Source organism: Rhinopithecus roxellana, chromosome 12 (genome assembly GCF_007565055.1).
Source record: "Rhinopithecus roxellana isolate Shanxi Qingling chromosome 12, ASM756505v1, whole genome shotgun sequence".
NCBI lineage: Eukaryota > Metazoa > Chordata > Mammalia > Primates > Cercopithecidae > Rhinopithecus > Rhinopithecus roxellana.
This window is the reverse complement of record NC_044560.1, coordinates 105,335,028-105,361,580: the sequence shown is the minus strand read 5'-3', so window position 1 is coordinate 105,361,580 and position 26,553 is coordinate 105,335,028. Positions and strand designations below refer to the sequence as shown.

General features: G+C 50.9%; 1 protein-coding gene across 2 annotated transcripts in view; it reads left to right on the top strand.

Annotated features, from left to right (window-relative positions):
• ERCC1 (ERCC excision repair 1, endonuclease non-catalytic subunit) overlaps positions 1 to 26,553 on the top strand; it is a 77,869-nt gene that overhangs the window by 11,671 nt on the left and 39,645 nt on the right. The gene's annotated exons all lie outside the window — the stretch shown is intronic.

The window sequence follows — 26,553 nt, the reverse complement described above, 5'->3', positions numbered from 1 at the left end:
TCCCACCTTTTAATCCAGCCGGAGTCAAAGAATGTGTAAGGGGGAGAGGATATTATTATTAATTTTAATAACAATAATTAATGCCTTGTATTTGGCACTTACCAAGCACAGCTTCTGTGCTATGCCTTTCAGTACAAGATTTGTTTTCCTTAAAACAGCTCTGGAAGGTTAAGAGAGAAAAATCTTCATTTTATAAAAGAAAAAATGATACTCAGAGAGGTTAAATGACTTGCCCAAGATCCCATCACAAGAAATTCAAACTTACAATTGGCAAACTCCAGATTTCCTACCCTTTCCATTCTTTCCATTTCTTTTCTGATTTCTGAGACCCGCCTGGTTGGATGAAACTCCCTGAAAAACCTGTGTCTGGGGTTTGTTTAAATGATAATGGCAGTATTAGTAGCTTCCACTTGTCAGGTTTTTTTTTTTGAGAGGGAGTCTTGCTCTGCTGGAGTGCAGTGGCGATCTCGGCTCACTGCAACCTCCGCCTCACCTTAGCTTCTCGAGTTGCTGGGACTACAGGCGCGGGTACAGGTGCGGGCCACCACGCCAAGCTAATTTTTATATGTTTAATAGAGACGGGGTTTCACCACATTGGTCAGATGGTCTTGAACTCCTGACCTCGTGATCCGCCCGCCTCGGCCTCCCAAAGTGTTGGGATTACAGGCGTGAGCCACTGCGGACAGGCTGTCAGGTCTTTCTAAGCTTTACAAACTCCCTCTTACTGCTGTTAGGGTGTACTGTTGCAATCTAGGCTCAGAAGGGTAGAGCTGACTACCTGAGAAAATCTACTTAGCAAATGGGGTTCAAGAGTCTGACGTGTTTTTTTTTTTTTTTTTTTTTTTTAAAGATAGAGTCTCACTCTGTTGCCCGGGCTGGAGTGCAGTGGCACGATCTCGACTCACCGCAGCCTCCACCTCCTGGGTTCAAGTGATTTTCCTGCCTCAGCCTCCCGAGTAGCTGGGATTACAGGTATGTGCCACCACACCTGGCTAATTTTTGTTTTGTTTTGTTTTGTTTTTTGAGACAAAGTTTTGCTCTCGTTGCCCAGGCTGGAGTGCAATGGCACGATTTTAGATCACCGCAACCTCCGCCTCCCGGAGCTATTCTCCTGCCTCAGCCTCCCAAGTAGCTGGGATTACAGGCATGTGCCACCATGCCCAACTAGTTTTTTGTATTTTTAGTAGAGACGGGGTTTCTCCATGTTGGTCAGGCTGCTCTCCCTCCCAACCTCAGGTGATCTGCCCACCTTGGCCTCCCGAAGTGCCAGGATTACAGGCGTGAGCTATGGCGCCCAGCCTGATTTTTGTATTTTTAATAGAGATGGGGATTTCACCATGTTGACCAGGCTGGTTTCAAACTCCCAACCTTGGGTGATCTGCCCACCTCAGTCTCCCAAAGTGCTGGGATTACAGGCATAAGCCACTGTGCCCAGACTGACTCAGGTATTTCTGATGCTACAGCTTAAGCTCTTAAGCTTAAGCACTCTTAAGCACCCCCTGGGAAGGCTGCCACCAGCTATTTCACAAACCTCAGAGAACCCAGCACTTACCCACCAGTGCACAGCCTGGCCCAGCCCTGGGTACAGAGGAAGAAGCACTTTTAAAACATTGGATTTCATAGGTTCAGAGAGGGGCAAGGCCTGTCTCAGGGCCACACAGCAAGCCTGTGGCAGAGCCAGGGCGATGGTTCTTAATTTCCAGGGAGTCCTGATTCCCTGTCCCAATAGTAGGGAGGGTGTAGGGAGATGTGGAAAGCTAGAGGGACGTGGGGGCATAGGCGGAGGTTCAAGTTTCCAGACAAAAGTCCAGCCTCAAGCCCACCCCCTGCCCTGTTCCCCCACACCCCCTCTGTCTGCCATCAGCCGGGAGGGAGGGACAGAGACTGGGAGATGACACAGCAGCCACTAGTAGTCAGTGACTCGGCCCCAGCATCAGACAGGGAGTGACCCCTCATTCTTCTGTCCCATCCAAGCCCCTCATCTCCTCCTCCATGGAATAAAGGAAACATACAAAGACCTACCCTGGCTGGCCAGAGACTCACACCCGACACAGACAACACAGGCATCCACACAGCCACCCACCAGATCACATGTGGACAGTCACCCACAGCCACATAGAAACAGCTTCACAGACCCATGCCAGCATGTGGAAACACACACTGTCGTATGGTTATCAATACACATGACACACATCCCTACACGCACAAGAAGATGTAGGGTTCAGTTGTACAGCCAAGGACAGGTACAGACCCCCAAAACACACAGAGACCCCTAGATCTTTACTAAAGATACACATATGATCTCACACACTGACACACACACAACACTCAAAGATCAAGAGAGCAACACACATATACACACATATATACACACACATATACACACATACATATATACACACACATATACACACATATATACACACACACATATATACACACACATATATACACACATACACATATACACACATATACACACATATATACACACACATATACACACATATACACACATATATACACACATATACACACACACGTATATACACACAAACACACAGACCAACAACCACACATCCTGCAGACGGACGCATGTAAAGCTCTTCACACAACCCTAGCAAGAGCTAATTCTTCCCAAGAGCTTATATTAACTTATTTAATTCTCACAACACTCCTGTGAGGTACAAATGATCATTTTACAGGAAGGGAAACGGAAGCCCAGAGAGGTGAAGTTATTCACCCAGAGTCACACAGCAAGTAAGTAGCAAAGCTGGAATAACACCATGCAGGGTGTCAGGCTTCAAAGTCTGTGCCTTGAACTATTATTATTATTTTGAGATAGGATCTTGCTCTGTCATTCAGGCTAGAGTGCAGTGATGCGATCATAGTTCACTGTAACCTCGACCTCCTGGCCTCAAGCAATCCTCCTGCCTCAGCCTCCCAAGTAACTAACACTACAGGTGTGTATCACCATGCTTGGCTACTTTTTTTTGGGGGGGGGGGGCGGGGGGACAGAGTATTGTTTCTTCACCCAGGCTGGAGTGCAATGGCATGATCTTGGCTCACTGCAACCTCCGCCTCCCAGATTCAAGCAATTTTCCTTGAATTTTGGGACAGTATTGCTCTGTCGCCCAGGCTGGAGTGCAGTGGCATGATCTCGGCTCACTGCAACCTCCACCTCCTGGGTTCAAGCAATTCTCCAATTCTCCTGCCTCAGCCTCCATTAGGTGGGATTACAGGCATGTGCCACCACGTCTGGCTAATTTTTGTATCTTTAGCAGAGAAGGGGTTTCACCTTGTTGGCCAGGCTGGTCTTGAACTCCTGACCTCAAGTGATCCACCCACCTTGGCCTCCCAAAGTGCTAGGATTACAGGCGTGAGCCACTGTGCCCAGCCTAATTTTTTATTCAAAAAAATTGTTTCAGAGTCAGGGTCTCACTTTGTTGCACAAGCTGATCTCAAACTCCCAGCCTCAAGTGATCCTCCCACTTCAGCCTCTCAGAGCGTTGAGATTGCAGAAGCAAGCCACGGCGCCTGGCTTTGAACTTTATTAAATGGGTTTATGTATGTCAATGTATTCACACACAGATGCTCATGTTCACGAAGACACTGGGCATTTTTCCCCACACCATCGCAGACCCAGAAGCTAGGTGGACTGGGCTTATGTTTTGCTTGTATCACCAAGTTAGCTTGGTGAACTTGAGCTAGGATATCTGGGGCCTCAGTTTCCCTACCTGACAAAGGAGAACAGGATACAGTACCCACCTCATGAGACTGGTGGGAAGATATCGTAAGGCTCCTGACAGATTGTAGGTGCTTGTTTTGTTTCTAAAACAAAGTCTTCCTGACCTTTATACATGTATACCCTCCTGACCCAAATCTGTGGGTCACTTAAATTTATCATGGGCCCTAGGCACTGTGCCCCTGGGCCTAAGGGAGAAATTGGCCCTGGAGACACACACACACACGTGCACACACACACACACACCCGCACTCACAGACATGACACACACATCTGCCCGCAGAGCATGGAGTGGGTAACTCAAGTTCTTCTCCACAAGGCTCATTCCTTGCCAGGCGCAGTGGCTCCTGCCTGTAACCCCAGCACTTTAGGAGGCCAAGGTGGGCAGATCACTTGAGCCCGGGAGTTCAAGACCAGCCTGGACAACAATGGCAAGACCCCATCTCTACTAAAAATACAAAAACTAGCCGGGTGTGGTGGCGTGTGCCTGTAGTCCCAGCTATTTGAGAGGCTGAGGTGAGAGGATCACTTGAGCCTGAGGAGGGCGAGGCTGCAGTGAGCCATGATCATGCCACTGCACTCCAGCCTGGGTGACAAAGTGAAACCTTGTCTCAAAAATAATAATAAATAGAATAAGAGGTTCCTCTTGGAAGGAGAGCTTCCAGGAGGAGGAGGACTTGAGCATAGGGGAGAGGGCTGGATCTCTGCTCTGGCTGCCAAGCGCTCAGCTCTGCTTGAGGTAGACGGGTGGGGGAGCCTTAGCCTTCTGCCTCCCACAGGGTGGAGGTGGGTGTCGGTGCCCATCCTGGCTTTCCTCAGAGTATCCTATAAACAGCCCCCTGGCAGAGACTGTGAAGGCCAGACACACCACGTCCTTCCCACCTTCATGTGGCCAAACCTCTGCTCCTCCGTTCCTCAGTTCCCTTATCTGTAGAGCAAGAAGGTTGAGTGACGGCGGTCTTCAAAATTCCTTTCCAGCTCTGAAATTTAATAATACAGAAGAGAAGGAGGGCTGGGTGTGGTGGTTCATGCCTGTGATCCCAGCACTTTGGGAGGCCTGGGGAAGAGGATCGCTGGAGGCCAGGAGTTCAAGACCAGCCTGGGCAGCATAGTGAGACCCCACCAATACAAGAAATTTATTTATTTATTTATTTATTTATTTATTTATTTATTTACTTATTTTTATTTTTTGAGATGGAGTATTGCTCTGTCGCCCAGGCTGGAGTGCAGTGGCATGATCTCGGCTCACTGCAACCTCCACCTCCTGGGTTCAAGCAATTCTCCAATTCTCCTGCCTCAGCCTCCTGAGTAGCCGGGATTACAGGTGCCTGCCACCACACCTGGCTAATTTTTGTATTTTTAGTAGAGACAGGGTTTCACCATGTTGGTTAGGCTGCTCTCACTCCCAACCTCAGGTGATCTGCCCACCTCGGCCTTCCAAAGTGCTGGGATTACAGGCATAAGCCACTGCGACCAGCAAAAAATTTAAAAATTAGCTGGGCATGGTGGCACACGCCTGTAGTCCCAGCTACTTGGGAGGCTGAGGCACGGGCATCACTTGAGCCCTGAGAGACTGAAGATACAGTGAGCTATGACTGTGCCACTGCACTCCAGCCTGGGCAACAGAGTGAGACCCTGTTCCTCCCAAAATAAAAAAATAGAAAGAAGGAAGAGGAGCTGTTGAAAACAAGTGGTTAGGAAGCTGTGCTTAGCACTTTCACACTCATTATCTCAGTTAAGCCTCATTCCACATCAGTCCTCTACATGGATTCTGTTTTGATCTCCTTGTACAGAAAAGGAAACTGAGATACAGGGAGGTTAAGCCTGAGAGCAGTGCTTCTCAATTCGTGGTGTTCACGAATTGCCTAGAGAGTCGGCAGAACTGCTGTGGTCATCTTCTTATTTTTATTATTTTATTTTATTTTGAGACAGAATTTCACTCTTGTTACCCAGGCTGGAGTGCAGTGGTATGATCTCAGCTCACTGTAATCTCCGCTTCCCAGGTTCAAGTGATTCTTCTGCCTCAGCCTCCCGAACAGCTGGGATTACAGGCATGCGCCACCAAGCCTGGCTAATTTTTGTATTTTTTTAAGTAGAGATAGGGTTTTACCGTGTTAGCCAGTCTGGTCTCGAACTCCTGACCTCAGGTGATCCACCCACCTTGGCCTCCCAAAGTGCTGGGATTACAGGCATGAGCCACCGTGCCCATTCTTTTTTTTTTTTTTTTTGAGACGGAGTCTCGCTCTGTCGCCCAGGTTGGAGTGCAGTGGCCGGATCTCAGCTCACGGCAAGCTCCGCCTCCCGGGTTTACGCCATTCTCCTGCCCCAGCCTCCCGAGTAGCTGGGACTACAGGCGCCTGCCACCTCGCCTGGCTAGTTTTTTGTATTTTTTAGTAGAGACGGGGTTTCACCATATTAGCCAGGATGGTCTCGATCTCCTGACCTCGTGATCCGCCCGTCTCAGCCTCCCAAAGTCCTGGGTGAAGCCGTCACCTCTTGGGTTCAAAAGATTCTCCTGTCTCAGCCTCCCAAGTAGCTGGGATTATAGGCGTGCGCTACCATGCCTGGCTAATTTTTTTGTGTTTTTAGTAGAGACAGAGTTTCGCTATGTTGGCCAAGCTGGTCTTGAACTCCTAACCTCAAATGAACTCCTGACCTCAAATGATCCGCCTGCCTCGGACTCCCAAACTGCTGGGATTACAGGCGTGAGCCACTGTACTGGGCCATCTTTTGCATTTCCAACAAGCCCCCTGGTGGTGCAGAAGCTTTGGCTCCAGGGACACCCCCTGGGAGGAACAAGGTCTGTGGGTTTCTGAGGCTCCAGAGGAGGGGAGGGGCATGTTCGTGAGTGTGCACGTGCGCGTGTGTGTTCCACTGTTGTGACTGTGACCTCTGGGAGGGCAGATCCAGGCTGATTTAGTAAGGGCTGCCTCCTCAGTGCTCAGCACTGAATAGTGAGTGTGACTGGATGGCTGAGCTGCTCCACACTGAGCAATCCTGAGGGCTTCCTAGAGGGGATGTCCCTGGAGTTTCAGGGAAGCAGAGTAACCCAGATTGGACAGTTAGCTTGCCCCTCCCAATACCCCTGCATCCTGCATTACACTCCTCCCCATGGCTCCTGAGGCCCTGCACAATCTGCTCTGAGGGTGCCCTGGTCTCATCTCTCCCCTCTCCTTTGTGTCTCGGATGCCTGGCCTCTCTCCCTGGACTTCAGGCCTTTGCATGTGCTTTTCCCTCGCTTGGGTCACTCTTCCCTTCGTTTCCTCTGGCTCATACTCTTTTCATCCAGGTCTGAACTCCTATAACCTCTCCTCCAGGAAGCCCTCTCTGATCTCCAGGCTGAGTCAAGGCCCCCTCTCCTGGGGTCCCTCCCTCCAACTCTGCCAATCTGGGCTCATCATTGTCTGGGGACAGGTTTGTCTCCCTCACTGAGCTGTGAGCTGGGTGAAAGCTGGGCCGAAACTGTCCCGGTCACTGCCTTGTCCCCAGCATACCATTTGGTACCCAATAGGTGGTTATTAAATATTTGTTCAAGCCAGGCACAGTGGCTCATGCCTGTAATCCCAGCACTTTGGGAGGCAGAGGCAGGAGAATCACTTGAGGCCAGAAGTTTGAGGCCAGCCCAGCCAACATAGTAAGACCCTGTCATTACAAAAAAGTTTAGAAATAAAAACAATATAATATAGGAATAAATGAGGCAGGGCTGGTGGCTCATGCCTGAAATCCCAGTAAATTGGGAGGCTGAGGCGAACGGATCGCTTCAGGTCAGGAGTTTGAGACCAGCCTGGGCAACATGGTGAAACCCCATCTCTACTAAATATACAAAAATTAGCTGGGCACAGTGGCACACACCTGTAATCCCAGCTACTTGGTGGCTGAGACACGAGCTTCTCTTAAACCCAGGAGGCAGAAGCTTCAGTGAGCTGAGATTGCGCCACTGCACTCCATCCTGGGTGACAGAGCAAGACTCTGTCTCAAAAAAAAAAAAAAGAAGAAGAAATGTTTGTTGTTGAGTAAATGGATATTCACCATTCATTCATTTACTAATTCCTAAACTCTGACAGACTCTCAGACAGAAACATATCTGAGCCTCTCTCTCTTTTTTTTTTTTTTTTTGAGACGGAGACTTGCTCTGTCACCCAGGCTGGAGTCCCTGGCGTGATCTCGGCTCACTGCAACCTCCACCTCCCCCCAGTTCAAGCAACTCTCATGCCTCAGCTCCCTGAGTAGCTGGGATTACAGGCATGTGCCACCACACCTGGTTAATTTTTTGTATTTTTAGAAGAGACAGAGTTTCGCCATGTTGACCAGGCTGGTTTTGAACTCCTGACCTCAGGTGATCCGCCAGCCTCGGCCTCCCAAAGTGCTGGGATTACAGGCGTGAGCCACTGCACACCCGGCCAACCTCTCTTTTGCCTTGAGGTCAGAGACAGATACACACATAGACAGGCTGAGATGTCCACGTACACACCCTAGTCACAAATCTCAACAGGCAGACACCTTCCACCTTTGTCTGTACAGGTACCTGATGACTATTTGTTTATTTTCATTTTGCCTTTTGTTTTGAGACAAGGTCCTGCTCTGTTGCCCAGGCTGGAGTGCAGTGGCACAATCTCGGCTCACTGCAGTCTGGACCTCCTGGGCTCAAGTGATCTTCCTGCCTAGGCCTCCCAAAGTGCTGGGATTATAGGCATGAGCCACCACGCCCGGCGACATGATGACTATTTGAACACATGATCAGACACACAGAGCAAAACACTTGCAGTTGTGCAGACACATCACATAGGTGTTCACACCCCAAACACACAGTAAATGACACACACCTTTGTCTACATAGACACGTATCTCCACACATACACAAAAAGGTAGAGCTAGGACCCCTGCTCTCACAGTGATACCCTCAGAGCTGTGGACTTGAAGAATGTCTTCATTTTTTCTTTTTTTTTTTTTTGAGACAGGGTCTCCCTCTGTTGCCCAGGCTGGAGTGTAGTGGCTCGATCTCAGCTCACTGCAGCCTGCACCTCCCAGGCTCAAGGGATCCTCCTGCCTCAGTCCCCCAAGTAGTAGCTGGGACTACAGGCACCCGCTGCCATGCCTGGCTAATTTTCATATTTTTTGTAGAGACGAAGTCTCACTATGTTGCCCAGGCTGTTCTCAAACTCCTGAGCTCAGGCAATCCACCCACCTGGGTCTCCCAAAGTGCTAGGGCTACAGGCCTGAACCACTGTGCCAGGCCTACTTGAAGAATTTAGTAGATATCCATACAAATATGTGTGCGAAGGTTCACTCACAGTCACACTGGTACGAAAGAGCTCCTAAAGACCCACTGACTTGGCTGGGCGCGGTGGCTCATGCCTGTAATCCCAGCACTTTGGGAGGCCGAGGTGGGCAAATCATGAGATTAGAAGTTTGAGATCAGCCTGGCCAACGTGGTGAAACCCCCATCTTTACTAAAAATACAAAAAATTACCTGGGTGTATTGGTGGGCACCTGTAATCCCAGCTACCTGGGAGGCTGAGGCAGGAGAATCACTTGAACCTGGGAGGTGGAGGTTGCAGTGAGCCAAGATGGTGTCACTGCACTCCGGCCTGGGCAGCAGAGTGAGATTCCATCTCAAAAAACAAAAACCAAAAAGACCCACTGACTTGCTTGGAGTAGCATAGAAATCTATAGAACAAGGCACTCCAGGCACACAGATACACAGAATCACACGCCTAGCTTCCACTGCCATGCAGCCTGTTCCACACACACTCAAAACTACACACACATATGGGTTCACATATATGGGTATGCACAGAGTGGGGCAGACACACCTAGGTACAAACACAGACCTAAGCAGAGAGCCACCCTTGGAAGCAGACTTGTCCCAGGCCCTGGCTGGGGGTGCCACTCACTGTGGGGGTTATCTCTCACCTACTCCCAACACAGGGGGCACACAACGTGCAGTGTATCACTCGCTGACTACAATCATTCCAGGCATTGGGTGGTGAGAGTGCTTAGTGAGGCTGGAGTAAGCCAGGAGGACTTCCTGGTAGAGGTGGATCTAGATAGTCATCATTGAGTTCTGAAGAGTTATGAATGAGGACGGAGTCCCTGAAGCACTCTGTCCCTATTACAGACATATATAACCAAAGAAGAGGCAGCAGGAAGGACTGCAGGGAGGGTAAGAAGTAGAACTGGACCAAGGCAGTGAGGGTGACTGTTTTGGAGGCCTTCCTAGTTGGACTTAGGAATAAAAATACTGTGCGTTTGGCCAGGCGCAGTGGCTCACGCCTGTAATCCCAACACTTTGGGAGGCCGAGGCGGGTGGATCACCTGAGGTCTGGAGTTCAAGACCAGCCTGACCAATATGGTGAAACCCCATCTGTACTAAAAACACAAAGATTAGCTAGGCATGGTGGTGGGGGCCTGTAATCCCTGCTACTTGGGAGGCTGAGACAGGAGAATCGCTTGAACCCGGGAGGTGGAGGTTGCAGTGCGCCAAGATTGCACCACTGCACTGCAGCCTGGGCGACAGAGCGAGACTCCATCTCAAAAAGAAAAGAGAAAGAGACAGAAAAAGAGAAAATAATATGCTTAGTACTAAGAATCATAACAGAGTCACTTGAGAAAGCTTACCGTGTACGCACCAAGTGCCACACATACAGATGCAGTTGACTCTTTTTTTCTTCTTCTTCTCTCTATTTTTTGTTTTGTTTTGTTTTGTTTTATTTTTTGTTTTGTTCTGTTACCCAGGCTGGAGTGCAGTGGCACAATCTCAGCTCACTGCAACTTCCATCTCCCAGGCTCAAGCGATCCTCCCACCTCAGCGTCCTGAGTAGCTGGGACTACAAGCATGAGCCACCATGCCCAGCTAATTTTTTGATTTTTTTGTAGAGATGGGATCTCACTATTTTCCCAGGCTGGTCTCAAACTCTTGGGCTCCAGCGATCCACCCACCTTGGCCTCCCAAAATGTCAGGGATTACAGGCATGAGCTACCAAAAAAGCAAGAGTATCGCTTAAGCTCAGGAGTTCAAGACCAGCCTGGGCAACATAGTGAGACGTCATCTCCATTATTTAAAAAAAAAAAAAAAAAAAAAAAAAATGTAAAATGCCTGGAACAGCACCTGGCAGAAAGTATGTTCCCCGTAAGCATAGCTATTATAATAATAGTGTTTTTTTTGTGTGTGTGTGATAGGATCTTGTTCTGTTGTCTAGGCTGGAGTACAGTGGTGCAATCAATAGCTCACTGCAGTCTCAAACGCCAACACTCCTGCCACAGCCTCCTGAGTAGCTGGGACTACAGGCGCACACCACCACATCCAGCTAATTTTTAAATTTGTTCTTTGTAGAGAAGGGGTCTTCCTATGATGTCCAGGCTGGTCTTGAACTTCTGGCCTCCAAGGGATCCTCCTACCTCTGCCTCATGAGTCACTGTGCCTGGCCTAATAATGATTGTTAATACCCCCACTCAACAGGTGAGGAAACTGTCCCTCAGGCCTCAGTCCCTTAGGGAATCTGCCCTGACCGGCAGGCTTGTGGGTAGTGAGGCCCCACAGGCCTGGGGTGGGTGGAGTTAGGGCCTCCCCAGGTCGGGTGTTGAGTGTGCGTGTGTGCCTCTGCGTGTGTAAGCACATTGGTGATTCCATTGTCCTCCTGACTGACTCTTACGACCAAGTCTCTTACGATTTGGTGATTCTCTGCGCAAACACTCAGACCCCATCCCACCCCTGTGGGTCACCCAGCTGCTGCCCACAAGCCGCAGCCTCCCCGTCACACCCACACGTGCTTCCTCCTCACCCGCCGGGGCCTCCCCACAGGCTCTCCTTCCCAAACTTTCTCCTTCCTGCCCCACGTGGACGCCTGCGGCTGGGTGGTCTCTGGCTGTAGCCACACTGTCCCTGACTCAGGCCCCATGCCCCCTCACTGACCCCTATGTGCCCGGCCTAACCCCCGCAGCCAGACGGCCACTCGGGGGTGTTGCAGGGGGTCACAGCAGGCCACGTGCCCAGGGTGGCTGAATTCTGCCTGTGATTCAGTCGACTTGTCTAGGCTGCCGGGGGTGCCCTGGCCGGGTGATGTCAGTGGCCAGGTATGTGGCTGGGGTTTCTCCCAGGGTGACTCAGGCTCCTGAACTACCCTCTCCCTCCTGCAGACACTCTGGGCTGCTGTCCAGGGCAGGCAGCCGGCTGGCTGCCTGACACTCCCTTCCCTGGCCCCCTCCACGCCCTCTTCAGCACAGAGCTGTGAGAACAGCAGGGCTGGGGGACTGACACAAGAGGGATCCTAGAGGCCAGGGCCCCAGCCCAGCCTTCCCCTAAGACCAGGACTCACAAGTGGTTGTAGGATGACATTCATTCATTCATTCATTCAATCAGCCATTCAAATATTTAATCAGCACACCTACACACATACACACACACACACCCTACCGTCACACACTCTAGGTGCTGGGGACAGAGCAGGAAACAAGACAGACAAAAATAAAAATTTCCTCAAATGGCCAGACATGGTGGCTCACTCCTGTAAACCCAGCACTTTGGGAAGCCAAGACAGGAGGATTACTTGAGCCCAGAAGTTTGAGACCAGCCTGGGCAACATAGTGAGACCCCATCTCCACAAAAAAATAAGCCTGTAGCCCCAGCGCTCAGGAGGCTGAGGCAAGATGATCACGTAAGCCCAGGAGGTCAAGGCTGCAGTGGGTTGTCATCACGCCACTGCACTCCAGCCTGGGTGACAGAGCCAGAGCCAGACCCTATCTAAAAAAAGAAGAAAATTAGACGGGTGTAGTGGCGGACGCCTGTTATCCCAGCCACTCGGGAGGCTAAGGCAGGAGGCAGGAGAATCGCTTGAACCTGGGAGGCGGAGGTTGCAGTGACCCCAGATCGCGCCACTGCACTCCAGCCGGAGAAAGAGAGTGAGACTCTGTCTCAAAAAAAAAAAAAAAAAAGAAAGAAAGAAAGAAAGAAAGAAAATTCCTCACAAAGCCCTTATTAGTATCTGTACCTAGTGCATTATTATTATTCTTATTATTGTTGTTGTTGTTGTTGTTGTTGTTGTTGTTTTTGACACAAAGTCTCACTCTGTTGCCCAGCCTGGAGTGCAGTGGCATGATCTCGGCTCACTGCAATCTACGTCTCTCAGGTTCAAGCTATTCTCCTGCCTCAACCTCCCGAGTAGCTGGAATTACAGGCATGCACCACCACACCTGGCTAATTTTTTTTTTTTTTTTTTTTTTTGTATTTTTAGTAGAGACAGCGTTTTGCCATGTTGGCCAGGCTGGTCTTGAACTCAAGACCTCAGGTGATCCACCCTTCTGGGATTACCGGCGTGAGCCACTGTGCCTGGCCTATTGTTATTGCTATTATTGCCCCCCTCCAAATTCCACTAGCCTGTGAAACTCGGGCTGGTTTCTTTTCCTCCAGGCAGCTCTCCAAACAGCTCATGTCTTTCTTTTTTTCTTTCTTTCTTTTTTTTTTTTTTTGAGAGGGAATCTTACTCTGTCACCAGGCTGGAGTACAGTGGCGTAATCTCGGCTCACTGCAACCTCCACCTCTCGAGTTCAAGTAATTCTCCTGCCTCTGCCTCCTATCTGGGATTACAGGCACGCGCCACCATGCCCAGCTAATTTTTGTATTTTTAGTAGAGATGGGATTTCACCAGGTTAACCAGGATGATCTCGATCTCTTGACCTTGCGATCCACCTGCCTTGGCCTTCCAAAGTGCTGGGATTACAGGCGTAAGCCACCAGGCCCAGCAAAACAGCTCATTTCTTATAGTCCCCAGCCCCAAAATAGTCCTAGGAGGAAGTCCTTTCTGGAGTCTGACCTTCAGTCTGTCTGCTTCAAATGTGCTCTTTCATCCCTCTTTGACTTCCCACTTTTCCAGTCCCATGGAGTGATCTGAACCTCAATTCCATCCCATCCCAACTTCACCCCTCATTTATCTTTCCTGAAACCAGACTACGGCTGGGCCTTGTAGCCATTGGAGTGTTCCAGATGCAGCTTCATTCAGTCCCAACTGGCCCTGGAGAAGGTCTGGAACATGCCCATGGTATAGGAGGGAAAGTAAGACTCAGGGCATCTGGGTACCCAGTAACACAGGACTACAGAGCTAAAGCCTGCATCTGCAACCCGGATTCTAGACACACACACGCATATCCAAGGACACACACAGAGGAAGTAATAATACTGACAACAATCAAAACTGGTGTTTTGTAAATGTTTGTTTTCTGCCAGGCATTTTCTAAATGCTTTCCATATGAACTCATTTACTTCCCCACAACAGTCCCATAAACTGGGTCTATTATTCTCCCCATTTAACAGATGAGGAAACCGAGTGCACAGAGGTCCTAATGCTAGTATGAGGAAGGCCACACAGTTCAGCCAGGCGCGGTGGCTCTCGCCTGTAATCCCAGCACTTTGGGAGGCCGAGGCAGGCAGATCACTTGAGGTTAGGAGTTTGAGATCAGCCTGGCCAACATGGTGAAACCTTGTGTCTGCTAAAAATACACAAAAATTAGCTGGGTGTGGTGCAGGCACCTGTAATCCCAGCTACTCAGGAGACTGAGGCAGGAGAATCCAGAAGGCAGAGGTTGCAGTGAGACAGACTCACACCTCTGCACTCCAGCCTGGGTGACAGAGTGAGACTCCATCTCAAAAAAAAAAAAAAAAAAAAAAAAAAAAAAAAAGACAACAGAGTTCAAATCCATAGTTTTTGGGGTTTTTTTTTAATTTTTGTTTTTGTTTTTTGTTTTTCTTTTGAGACAAGGTCTCACTCTGTCACACAGGCTCTGGAGTACAGTGGTGTAATCACAGCTCACTGCAGCCTTGACCTCCTGGTCTCTGATGATCCTCCCACAGCAGCCTGCCAAGTAGCTGGGACTACAGGTGTGCACCACCATGCCCAGCTAATTTTTGTTTTGTTTTTATTGTTGTTGTTGTTGTTTGAGACGGAGTTTCACTCTTGTTGCCCAGGCTGGAGTGCAATGACGCGTCTTGGATCACTGCAACATCCACCTCCCGGGTTTAAGCAATTCTTTTGCTTCAGCCTTCCAAATGACTGGGATTACAGGCACCTGCCACCATGCCTGGCTATTTTTTTGTATTTTTAGTAGAGATGGGGTTTCACCATGTTGGCCAGGCTGGTCTCAAACTCCTTTCCTCAGATGATTCACCCTCCTTGGCCTCCCAAATTGTTGGGATTACATGTATGAACCACTGCGCCTGGCCTAATTTTTGTATTATTTGTAGAGACAGGTCTCACCAGTTCAAGGCTGGTCTTGAACTCCAGGTCTCAAGTGATCCTCCTGCCTTAGCCTCCCAAAGTGCTGGGATTGCAGATGTGAGCCAGTGCACCTGGCCTCCTAGTCCACACGGCCCTGATATGTGCCATGAGGTTCTGATGTGTGCCATGCACTGTGGGGGATGCCAAAAATTAGAGCTACATAGCGAGACATGGCTACAGAGACCCTCCTGTGCTATGGCCCACGCAGCTGCTAGACACACACAGAAGACCCAGTACCAAAAAATCACTTGCAGGGTTACATGGATGTGTGTGTTTGACATGGACACTAGAGTCATTGATTCATTTACCCAACAAGGAATTACTGAGCACCTTCTTTGTGCAGGTTGGTGCTGGGGACCTGGTAGTGACCACAACAGCCCTGGGTCCTGCCCTCACAGGGCGCACAGTCCGGTGGGGGAGATGGACAGTAAACAAAGGAACAAATATATAATTAGACATTGCAATGAATGCTGTGGAGGGAGCTCTGAGAAATCGTCTGCCCGCAAACGCAGGTACCTGCATGGTTACACACAGAGATCCAGAAACACACATGGCTAGGCACAGTGGCTCACGCCTGTAATCCCAGCACAGTGGTGGGAGGCTGAAGTGGGAGGATCACTTGGGGCCAGGAATTAGAGACCAGCCTGGGCAACACAGCAAGATCCAATCTCTACAAAAAAATTAGAAAATTAGCCTAGTGTGGTGGGCTTGCCTGTATCCCCACTAGTCGGGAGGCTGAGGCGGGGGGATCGCTTGAGCCCAGGAGTTTAAGAGCAGCCTGCATAGCCAGACCCCATCTCTAAAAAACAAATGAAAAAACCAGAAACACACACACACACAGAGTCAGAAATGCACAGCTAGAGGCAAAACCGTGCACATCCACGGGTACTTACACAGGCATTGTTTCACACAGATGACCACATGCAAGACTCACAACTACACACACATGCACATCTACACAGTCAGCAGGGTTACACACTCCCATACACCCAGATACACAAGTGCAAACCGCAGAAACCACTCGCTGAGTCCTGCAGTTTTGCTCTCACACAGGAAATACCAGGTGTGCACATTGTCACTGGCTGTTCCTCACCTATAGTCACATCCATTCACACTGTCACACACTCAATTTCTTCTCTCTGCTCAGAGATTCGCCCCAGCCCTGGTCACATGAAGCTACTGGATAGGGGGGTGTTGGGAGTGTGTGTTGGGGATGAGTTGTTAGAACCTCCCAGCTGTGGACAGCTTCCCGGACACAGGATGGAAGGACCGCGGGCTGCCTGTCTCTTCAAAGAGGCTCAGGAAAGACAGGCAAGAGAACCCCAGGGGAGCGGGGAAAGGAACGGGAGGGAGCTCTGGGGCTGTGGCTTGAGTGTGAACAGGTTGTCTCCCCTTGTCTGTCTCCCCTGGTGGAGACCCCAACCGCAACAGCGCACCCGGAAATCCGGCAGTCCAAGGCAGAAAGGGCAGGCCAGCGGAGTGTGTGCTTGTCCCTATTTTGGTTGTGATGGTTTAGGGGGAGATATGAGACAGCCACAGCGCGGGAGGCGCTGGACAGACGGACATGCCAGGGAGGAGGGGGCGCAGACGGACATATACCCGAGCGGAGGCGGTCCCGGGGCAGACAGGAGGAGCGGGCGACAACAGACGGCGGCTGTCTAAAGGGAAACTGGTAATTTGGGAACCCGGTTCTCCCCCGCTTCCATCACCGCAATCCCCTCCACCCCCTGCCCCGGGCTCCCGGCGGGCCGGTCTGTCCGCCCGGGCCGGTCCTGGCTGCGCCCAGTGCGGCCGCGCCACCCAGCCCGGGACAAACAGCCCTCGCGTTGCTAGGAGACCGCGTTCCACAGTCTGTCGCGTCACCGCGTCTGCGCGGGCGTGGGGGGGCGCACGGAGACGGCGGCCGCGTCGTTTGTTGACGTTGCCCGGCAACTGGCGCAGCGCTGCCGGGCAACGCCGGCCGACTGTTCATTCACTCTCTTTTTTTCTTTTTTTCTTTTTTTTTTTTTTTTTGAGACGGAGTCTCGCTTTCTCTCTGTGGCCCAGGCTGGAGTGCAATGGCGCGATCTCGGCTCACTGCAACCTCTGCCTCCCAGGTTCAAGCGATTCTCCTGCCTCAGCCTCCACCGTAGTTGGGATTACAGGTGCGCACCATCACGCCCGGCTAATTTTTGTATTTTTAGTAGAGACGGGATTTTGCCATGTTGGTCAGTCTGGTCTCGAACTCCTGACCTAAGGTGATCCACCCGCCTAGGCCTCCCAAAGTGTTGGGATTACAGGCGTGAGCCACTGTGCCCGGCCTCCACTGTTCATTCTCTTAAAGGAGCAGGAGCATTTTACAGGTGCCGACCTCGGCCGGCCGCGCGGCAGAACTGAGGCGTTACAGGGAAAGAAGAGGGTTCCTTCCCTGGCGAATGGAGGTTTAGGGAATTGGAGGCTGGGTTAGCCTTCCTGGGGAAGAGAGAAGATATAAGGCGAGAGCGCTGGGTATTTCAACTATTGTTTGGAGATGTTAGTGCAATATTGATTGCACGTGTGCACAGGCGTGTTGTGGACCTGTATGCATGGGAGTAAGTGATAGAGATACAGGGCTAGCAAGACCTGGGTTTAGTTACCCACTCCGGAACCTTGACCTGTGACTTCCTCTGAGCCTCCTTCCTTCCTGAAATGGAGGTGATAACATCACCCACCTCTAGAATTGTGACCATGAAATCCGGTAAAGCACTTAGTACATAGTAAGTGCTCCGTATAAAATAGGTTTAATTATGTTATTTAATAACTGGATTCTGTCGCTAACTCGCTGGACTTTTTTTGTTTTGTTTGAGATAGAGTTTTAATCTTTTTGCCCAGGCTGGAGTGCAATGGCATGATCTCGGCTCCCTGCAACTTCTGCCTCCCGTGTTCAAGCGATTCTCCTGCCTCAGCCTTCCGAGTAGCTGGGATTACAGGCACCCGCCACCATGCCGGGCTAATTTTGTATTTTTAGTAGGGCCGAGGCGTCACTGTGTTGGCCAGGCTGGTCTTGAACTCCTGACTTCCAGTAATCCACTCACCTCGGCCTCCCAAAGTGCTGGAATTACAGGCGTGACCCACTGCGCCTGGCCATTTTGTTGGTTTTTTTGAGACAAGGTCTCATTCTGTTGCCCAGTGGTATGATCACAGCTCACTGCAGCCTCACTTCCTGGGTTCAAGCAATCCTCCCGCCTCAGCATACCAAGTAGCTGGGACTATAGGCACTGGCTAATTTTTTATTTTTTTTTTATTTTTATTTTTTTTTTTTTTGAGACGGAGTCTCGCTGTGTCGCCCAGGCTGGAGTGCAGTGGCGCGATCTCGGCTCACTGCAAGCTCCGCCTCCTGGGTTTCCGCCATTCTCCCGCCTCAGCCTCCGAGTAGCTGGGACTACAGGCGCCCGCCACCGCGCCAGGCTAGTTTTTTGTATTTTTAGTAGAGACGGGGTTTCACCGTGTTAGCCAGGAGGGTCTCGATCTCCTGACCTCGTGATCCACCCGCCTCGGCCTCCCAAAGTGCTGGGATTACAGGCTTGAGCCACCGCGCCCGGCGGCACTGGCTAATTTTTTAATTTTTAATGTGTATTTTTTTTGTTTTTAGAGATGGGGCCCTCACTATATTGCCCAGGCTGGTCTCGAACTCCTCCTGGACTCACGCAATCTTCCTGCCTCGGCCTCCCAAAGTGCTGAGGTTGTAGGCATGAGTCACAGCATCCAGCTCCTTACTGGGTTTTGGAATACATAAGATGGTGTTTGTAAAGTACTTACTGCAGCCGGGTGCACTCAATACACAGCGGTCATTGTATTACTAGAGATGTTTTTTATTATTGTTTCCTGCACTCTGTAAAGGAGCATGTGATAAGGCACTAGCAGATGTGGTTGGAATCCTTATTGTGCTGAATCCTGGCTGTGTGACCCCAAGCAAGTGCCTTACTCTCTCTGACCCTCTGCTTCCTCTTCAGTGAAATGCATGATCCCTTATCCTTCACAATCACTTCCAGGTAAAGGTCCTGGGCGAGGGGTCCCATCTCACTGGGCATGTCAGGTCAGTGTCCCGTGTCTGCCGCATGACTCACGGGGCTACGTTATGTAAAGCTCCTTGATTCTGCACAGAGGGCAGGTTATATAAACGTATTTAATGTGCATCCTACATATCAAGCCTGGGGAGGAGACCTGGCTTGGTAAGGCTGAGATTGCTAAACCGTGGCACTGGCTGTTTCTAGGAAGTAGGGCCTGTTAAAGCATGGACCAAGGAGACGGTATTGTCTCCTTGAAAAGAAAATACATCCCTCCTGGGGTGGGGGGTCTCTCTAGGCCCCCAAATAGCTTTTTGTCTTTCTCAGTCTCTGATCCTTAATGTGTGTTTATCTCTCTCTGCATTTTTTTAAATTAATAAAACTTTTTTTAATAAAGGTGGGGTCTTACTATGTTGTCCAGGCTGGTCTCAAACTCCTGGGCTCAAGAGATCCTCCCACCTCAGCCTCTCAAAGTTCTGGGATTACCGGCGTGAGTGACTGTGCCTGGCCTCTCTCTGCCTTTTTTCTGAATCCTATCTCTCTGATCTCTCTGTCTCTGTCTCATCATCTCTATGTATCTCTGTCACTTTCTGCTTTTATTCCCGTGAGTCCCTTTCTGGGTCTGTGTCTCTGTTTGTGATTTTCCTTTATTACTTAACTCTCCATCAACTTGTTTCCAAACATTCTTAGGAGAATCTGAGTAGCACCAAGCCCCTCGCAGCTGACTGCTGTGTGATGTTGGGGTGAGCCCTCCGCTCTCTGGGCCTCAGCTCTTCCCTGTCTGTAAAATCAGATGCAGTAACTAGTACAAGCAGGCAGGGGTCCCAATCACTAGGGAGCATTTTAAAGGTGAGTTTCTCCAGTTCCACACCCACAAGCTGTGGGTCAGAATCTCAGAGATAGACGACCCGGCGCGATGGCTCACGCCTGTAATCCCAACATTTTTGGGAGGCCGAGGTGGGTGGATCATCTGAGGTTATGAGTTCGAGACCAGCCTGGCCAGCATGGCGAAACTCAGTCTCTACTAAAAACACAAAAATTAGCCAGGCTTGGTGGCGCACACCTGTAGTCCCAGCTACTTGGGAGGCTGAGGCAGGAGAATCACTTGAACCTGGGAGGCAGAGGTTGCAGTGAGTCGAGATTGTGCCACCGCACTCCAGCCTGGGTGACAGAGCAAGACACTGTCTCAAAAAAAAAAAAAAAAAAAAGAAAGAAAGAAAGAAAGAAAGAATCTCAGAGAGAGAGGCCCAGAGGATTATGCTATGTGAGTTACTCCCCGGGTGATTCTGAGCAACCAGCCAGAATTGCCAACCTGGGGCTGGACACGCCTGTCTGGAGGCCAGGTTCTCATGGTACATAATAGGTGAGGTCCTATGGAAACACACAGCCAGGGACAAGAGTCCTTCTGTGGCAGTTAGAGGATCCTGAGTGTGGAGGCATGAGAGAGACAGAGCTGGGTCAGAGTGAGACAAAGGTCAGAGATAGAGACAAGAAAAGAAAACAGAGAGATACAGGGACATAAAGAGATAGAGGCCAGGCACAGTAGTTCACGCCTGTAATCCTATCACTACGGGAGGCAGAGGCAGGTAGACCACCTGAGGTCAGGAGTTCAAGACGAGCCTGACTAATATGGCGAAACCCTGTTTCTACTAAAAATACAAAATTAGCCGGGCGTGGTGGCACGTGCCTGTAGCCACTCAGGAGGCTGAGGCAGGAGAATCACTTGAACCTGAAAGGCAGAGGTTGCGGTGAGCCTAGATCACGCCACTGTACTCCAGCCTGGATGACGAGAGCGAATCTCCGTCTCAAAAAAAAAAAAAGATAGAGGCAAATCTGTGTTTTCTGCACACTGCCTGAAAATGCATTCCCAGAGCAGAAGACCACATCTCTGTGTTTATGCTTGACTGTGTTTAACATGTTGCTGCACGTAGCACTGGGGTGTGCCAGGCCTAGGCCGTGATTGGGTGTGGGAGCCAGATGCTGGGCTGGGAGGTTCTGGGTGGACCTTCTGTACCTGTGCCAACCTGCCTCTAAGCAAGTGTCCTGGGCCAGCATTCTCCCCGTCTGGCCCCTACTTTCTTTTCTTTTCTTTTCTTTTCTTTTTTCTTTTCTTTTCTTTTCTTTTCTTTTTCTTTTCTTTTCTTTTCGACGGAGTCTAGCCTGTCACTCAGCCTAGAGTGCAATGGCACGTTCTTGGCTCGCTGCAACCTCCACCTCCCGGGTTCAAACGATTCTCCTGCCCCAGCCTCCTGAGTAGCTAAGATTACAAGCACCTGCCACCGCACCCAGCTGATTTCTGTATTTTAGTAGAGACAGGGTTTTGCCATGTTGGCCAGGCTGGTCTCGAATTCCTGGCCTCATGATCTGCCTGCCCTGGCCTCCCAAAGTTCTGGGATTACAGTTGTGAGCCACCTCTTCTGGCCCAGCCCCTACTTTCTACACCAGCTCCGTGTGACTGATGAGGACATGGCTCCGGGAGTCCTGGGGCCCACATGGATGAGTATAGGTTTAGATGTAGCTCTAGGCGCTGAGAGTGTTATGTTCGGGTGTGTGGGCTTGGGAATAGCCATCCCAACAGAGGGGTACCGTCTTTGGAGCTAGACTGAGCCGTGAGACCTTGGGCAAGTTAAGTGACCTCTATGGGCCTCAGTTTGCACATCTGTAAAATAGGGATGATAACTTTTACGGGAATGTGGTGAGTACCACCTAACATAATGGTAAGTGCTGCCATCTACTGATGGCTTACTATGCATGTGCTTGTCACAGATTTTGCCTCTCTTGAGTTAAAGGCCTCCAGAATCGATCCCTGCTACCTCCAAGTCACCATTGGACTCAACTAGATCATGAGAGTGACTGGTCTGCCTGACTCCACACTTGTCCTCCAAAGTCTATTCCCCACCTACAGCCAGAAGAACCCTGTTAAAATAAAAAACAAGCCAGGCACCGTGGTTCACGCCTGTAATCCCAGCACTTTGGGAGGCTGAGGTGGGCGAATCACCTGCGGTCAAGGAGTTCGAGACCAGCCTGGCCAACGTTGGGTTGGGTTGAGTGAAACCCCATCTCTATAAAAATGCAAAAAAAAAAAAAAAAAAAAAAAAAAAAAATTAGCCAGGCGTGGTGGCATGCACCTGTAATCCTAGCTACTTGGGAGGCTGAGGCAGGAGAATCGCTTGAACCTGGGAGGCGGAGGTTGCAGTGAGCTGAGACGGTGCCATTGCACTCCAGCCTGGCAGCAAGAAAGAAACTGTCTCAAAATAAATAAATAAATAAAATAAAAAATAAGAAACAGTGAACATCCCTCTTTTACTCAAAACCCTCGCTCCCGACTCACTCTGTAAAGACCTCACCTTGGCCCATCAGGCCCTGCAGGATCAGCCCTTAGTCTCTCTGACCTCCTGTGCTCCAGTGCCCTCCCCACTTTCCCTCTGTCCACCCACACTGGCCTCCTCCCTATTCCTCCAACACGCCAGACATGTCCTTACCTTACACCCTTTGTATTTGCTGTTACTTCCCTCTAACTGGGTTGTGATGCTCTTAGGCCAGATGTCTGCATGGCTTCTCCCGAACAAACTTCTAGTCTCTGCTCAAACATTACCTTCTCATTTAGGCCTTCCCTGACCATTCCATTGAAAATAGCAACCCCAGCCCCCTGTCTCTGCTTTCCCAGCACTTATTACTTTCCAATGTACTCAATAATTTGCTAAATGTGCTCATTTGTTCATTTATTGTTGGTCATCCCCCTCCCAATTTCCAAAGACTAAACTCCCAGGACAGAGAGCTTTGTCTTGTTCAATACTGCATTCTCACAGTCCTTACCAGTGCCTGGCATATAGTAGATACTCAATAAATACCTGTTGATTGGGGCAGGCACAGTGGCTCACACCTGTAATCCCAGCACTTTGGGTGGCCAAGGTGGGTGGATCACTTGAGGTCAGGAGTTCAGACCAGCCTGGCCAACATGGTGAAACCCCATCTCTACTAAAAATACAAGAAATAGCTGGGCGTGGTGGCACAGGCTTGTAACCCTAGCTACGTGGGAGGCTGGGGTGGAAGTACTGCTTGAACTCGGGAGGCGAAGGTTGCAGTGAGCCGGGATGGCACCACTGCGCTCCAGCCTGGGCCACAGAGCGAAACTCCTCTCAGACAATAACAACAACAACAAAATCTGTTGAATGAATGAATGATGAGTGTACATGCCAGGAACTGCGCTACAAGCTCTGGGTCTGCGAATTCACTGAATCGTCAGAACAGCCCGATTTGCTAAGCGCTACGTATTAATGTCCCCATTTTACAAATACAGAAACTGAGAGTCAGAGAGGGGAAGTCCCTCGCTCGAACTGAGTGCAAAGGTCCTGAGGAGTAGAGATGGATTATTCTGCCATCAGGGGCGTCACTGCCCCCCTCGGTGTTGCCCATGTGTAACTGCGCTATCTCTGTGCTTATTTCTGGGCCCCGTCCTTGTTCGATCTGTCGCGTTGTCTCTCCTGATATCTCTGCGCCCCGACAGTTCCCTGTTGCTTCGGCCTCCAAGCATGTCTCCGAATTTCTTGCCCCGGGGCCCTGATCTCTGTATCTCCGCTTTGCTGCGCCTCAGTCTCCGGGTTTCTGCGCCCTGAGGCCTCTGGGGGCCAAGGCCGGGGTTTCGGCGCGCAGGCCTGGGTGCTACGTCCCGGCCCGGTGGCCTCCTGACCGCCCAGCCTCGGCTGGCGGCCCTGGGGCGGGGCGGGGCCTGTTGCCCGGAGACCAGTGTTTTGCCGCCGCAAACTGGGTCTCTGGGCCACCGCGGGGGGGCGGCCTGGGAACCCGCGCCCGGCGTGGGAGCGCGCCCGGGAGGGGCACGGGCCGGCCCTGGGCCTAGGGCCGGGGAGGGGCTCCGGCGTTGGGGGCGAAGCGGCTGGCTGGGGGAGGGGGGGAAATGAGGAACCGGATTTGGGGAGATCCCAAATGAGGTAGAGACATGGGGCAGTTCGAGGAGACAGGAGGGAACTTGGGGAGGCTGGGATTAGGACAAGAGAGTGTATTGGGGTCAGTTGGAGGGAAGCGGGTGAGTCGGGGGCTAGGGAGGACAGGGAGATATTGAGGAAAGCTTGGGGGAGCCCGGGGAGAGAATTGGGAGGGCGTGGACAGGATAGTGGGGGTAGTTGGGTGGGGGGAAGAGGGGCCCGGTATGGATGAGTGAAGGAAGGACCGGGGACACCTGGAAGTTTAGGGGATTCGGGAATTACAAGCGATGAGTGTGAGGGCAGAGAGTTTCGGGGGGCGTTGGGGAGGTCTGAAAGGACGGGGTGCGGGGTGTAGAGGAGAGAGGTTTGCCGGTTCAGAGAAAACCGAACTGCAGGGCCATAGGAGGGTAGAGTTGGGAGGAGATAAGATCCCCAGGGAGAAGGAGGCTAAACCGGGCCGGAAACAAGGGTGAATCAGAAGAGGGGGAGCCCCTGCCACTTCCAGGTTCCTACGGGAGGGGCGCTGCTAGCCCATTGTCCCCGGCCCGGCCAGGACATCCGGTGACTTCCCTCGGGACGCGACGACAGGTTGTGTAACCCTGCCAGGCCCGCCTGCTCCCGGGGGAGGGGCCTAAGTCCGGACTCCCGGGTTCCTCTCCGCCCCCATCCCAAGGGAGAGGCCTGGGTTGGGACCCTGGGGGAGCGGCTCGTGACGTCACAAGTGGGCGGAGTCCACCAAAGGCGCTAACCCGTTTTCTTATTCACTGGCGATCTGGGATCTGGGACCCAGGGTGGGAAGGGGTGTTCTTAGCGATCCCCTTGGTTGAAGCAGCCCAATGACCACAAGGGTAAATTGAGTCCCAGAGAGTGCTGACCCTTTTCATTCGACTCATTCATTCAGTAAAGATATATGGAGCGCCGGCTGTGTCCCAGTTACTGCCTTAGGTGATGGGGACACAGCAGTGACTGATTCTAGCAGCCCCTGAGCAGACCCCATCCTAAACTGACTGTGACTGACTACAGCTATACCTCCTTGGAGCCTGGCCTCCTTCACTAGACAAATCAATAAGATGGACCCTCACACCCAGGCAGCTGGGAGACTCTTCCCTAGTACAGAGGGCACCACACATCCCTCAGCGCCTGAGTCCCTGGTCTGTGTGTGACTGCATCTCCCCTTCCTCCCCACATGGCCTGTCACTTCCTCTTATCCTTATCCCCCCCCCCGCGGGGCATGACTAGGGATGCTGGTCTTAAGGCAGTTGGCAAATCACTCAGACGTCATAACTAAGCTGGCTGTGCTATCACACGAGATGTGTCCCTGAGATGTCATTAAGCAGCCTGCTTCTCCTCCTATACATACCCCTGGGGTCCTGTGGATCTGAGGAGGGGCCACACCCTGCTGCTGGTGGTTCCTCAGCCTCCCAAACAGAGTTATCTACTAACATCCAAGCCCTCCATCAGAAGGTTCTGGAAGGTGCCTTCCTGGCTACCCTTAGTCTTCTTCCAGGCAACCTTCCTTGACTCCCCATCCCTGTCACTGTCCCTGGGATGTGTATCCTGACCTGAACCTTGCCTCTCTGATCTCATCCACTTCCTTGCCTCAACTTTGAAAAGTCTTCAGAGCCCAGTCCTCAAAAGGACACATGCTTGCCCCTCTCCAAGCCTCAGTTTTCCCATCTCTAAAACAGGCGTAGCAATGGGGTACGGTCCACTCCCTGAGTGCTGAATGATTCCAGTCACTTCATTTCTGTGATGAGCTTTGCATAGGCCAGGGACATTGTGAGAGCTCAGTGAATCCTATTGGCCAAGATACATAAAAAGTAGTTAATATTGAGAAGTGGGGATAAGAGTGGGAGGGAAATTTACTTTTCCAAGGTATATCCTTTTGTAGTTACCAAAACTTTTTGGGTTTTTTAGACAGGGCCTCTGTTGCCCAGGCTGGAGTGTAGTGGTGCCATCTTGGTTCACTGCAACCTCCACCTCTGGGCTCAACTGATCCTCCCACCTCAGCCTCCTGAGCAGGTGGGACCACAGGTGCATGCCACCACATTTGGCTAATTAAAAAAAATTTTTTTTACAGAGATGAGATCTTACTATAATATCGAGGCTGGTCTTGAACTCCTGGGCTCAAGAAATCCTCCCACCTCGGCCTCCCAAAGTGCTGGGTGGGATTACAGGCGTGAGCCACTGCGCCTGGCCTCAAAACAGTTTTCAAAATTAAAAAAAAAAAAAAAAAAAAAAGTGCTGGGAGCAGTGGCTCATGCCTGTAATCCCACCCAGCACTTTGGGAGGCTGAGGCAGGCAGATCACAAGGTCAGGAGATCGAGACCATCCTGGCTAACACGGTGAAACCCCATCTCTAATAAAAATACAAAAAATTAGCCGGGCGCTAATTTTTACAGGTGGCATGCGCCTGGCCTGTAGTCCCAGCTACTCGGGAGGCTGAGGCAAGAGAATCACTTGAACCTGGGAGGCAGAGGTTGCAGTGAGCCGAGATCCCACCACTGCACTCCAGCCTGGGTGACAGAGCAAGACTCCGTCTCAAAAAAAAAAAAAAAAAAAAAAATTAGGTT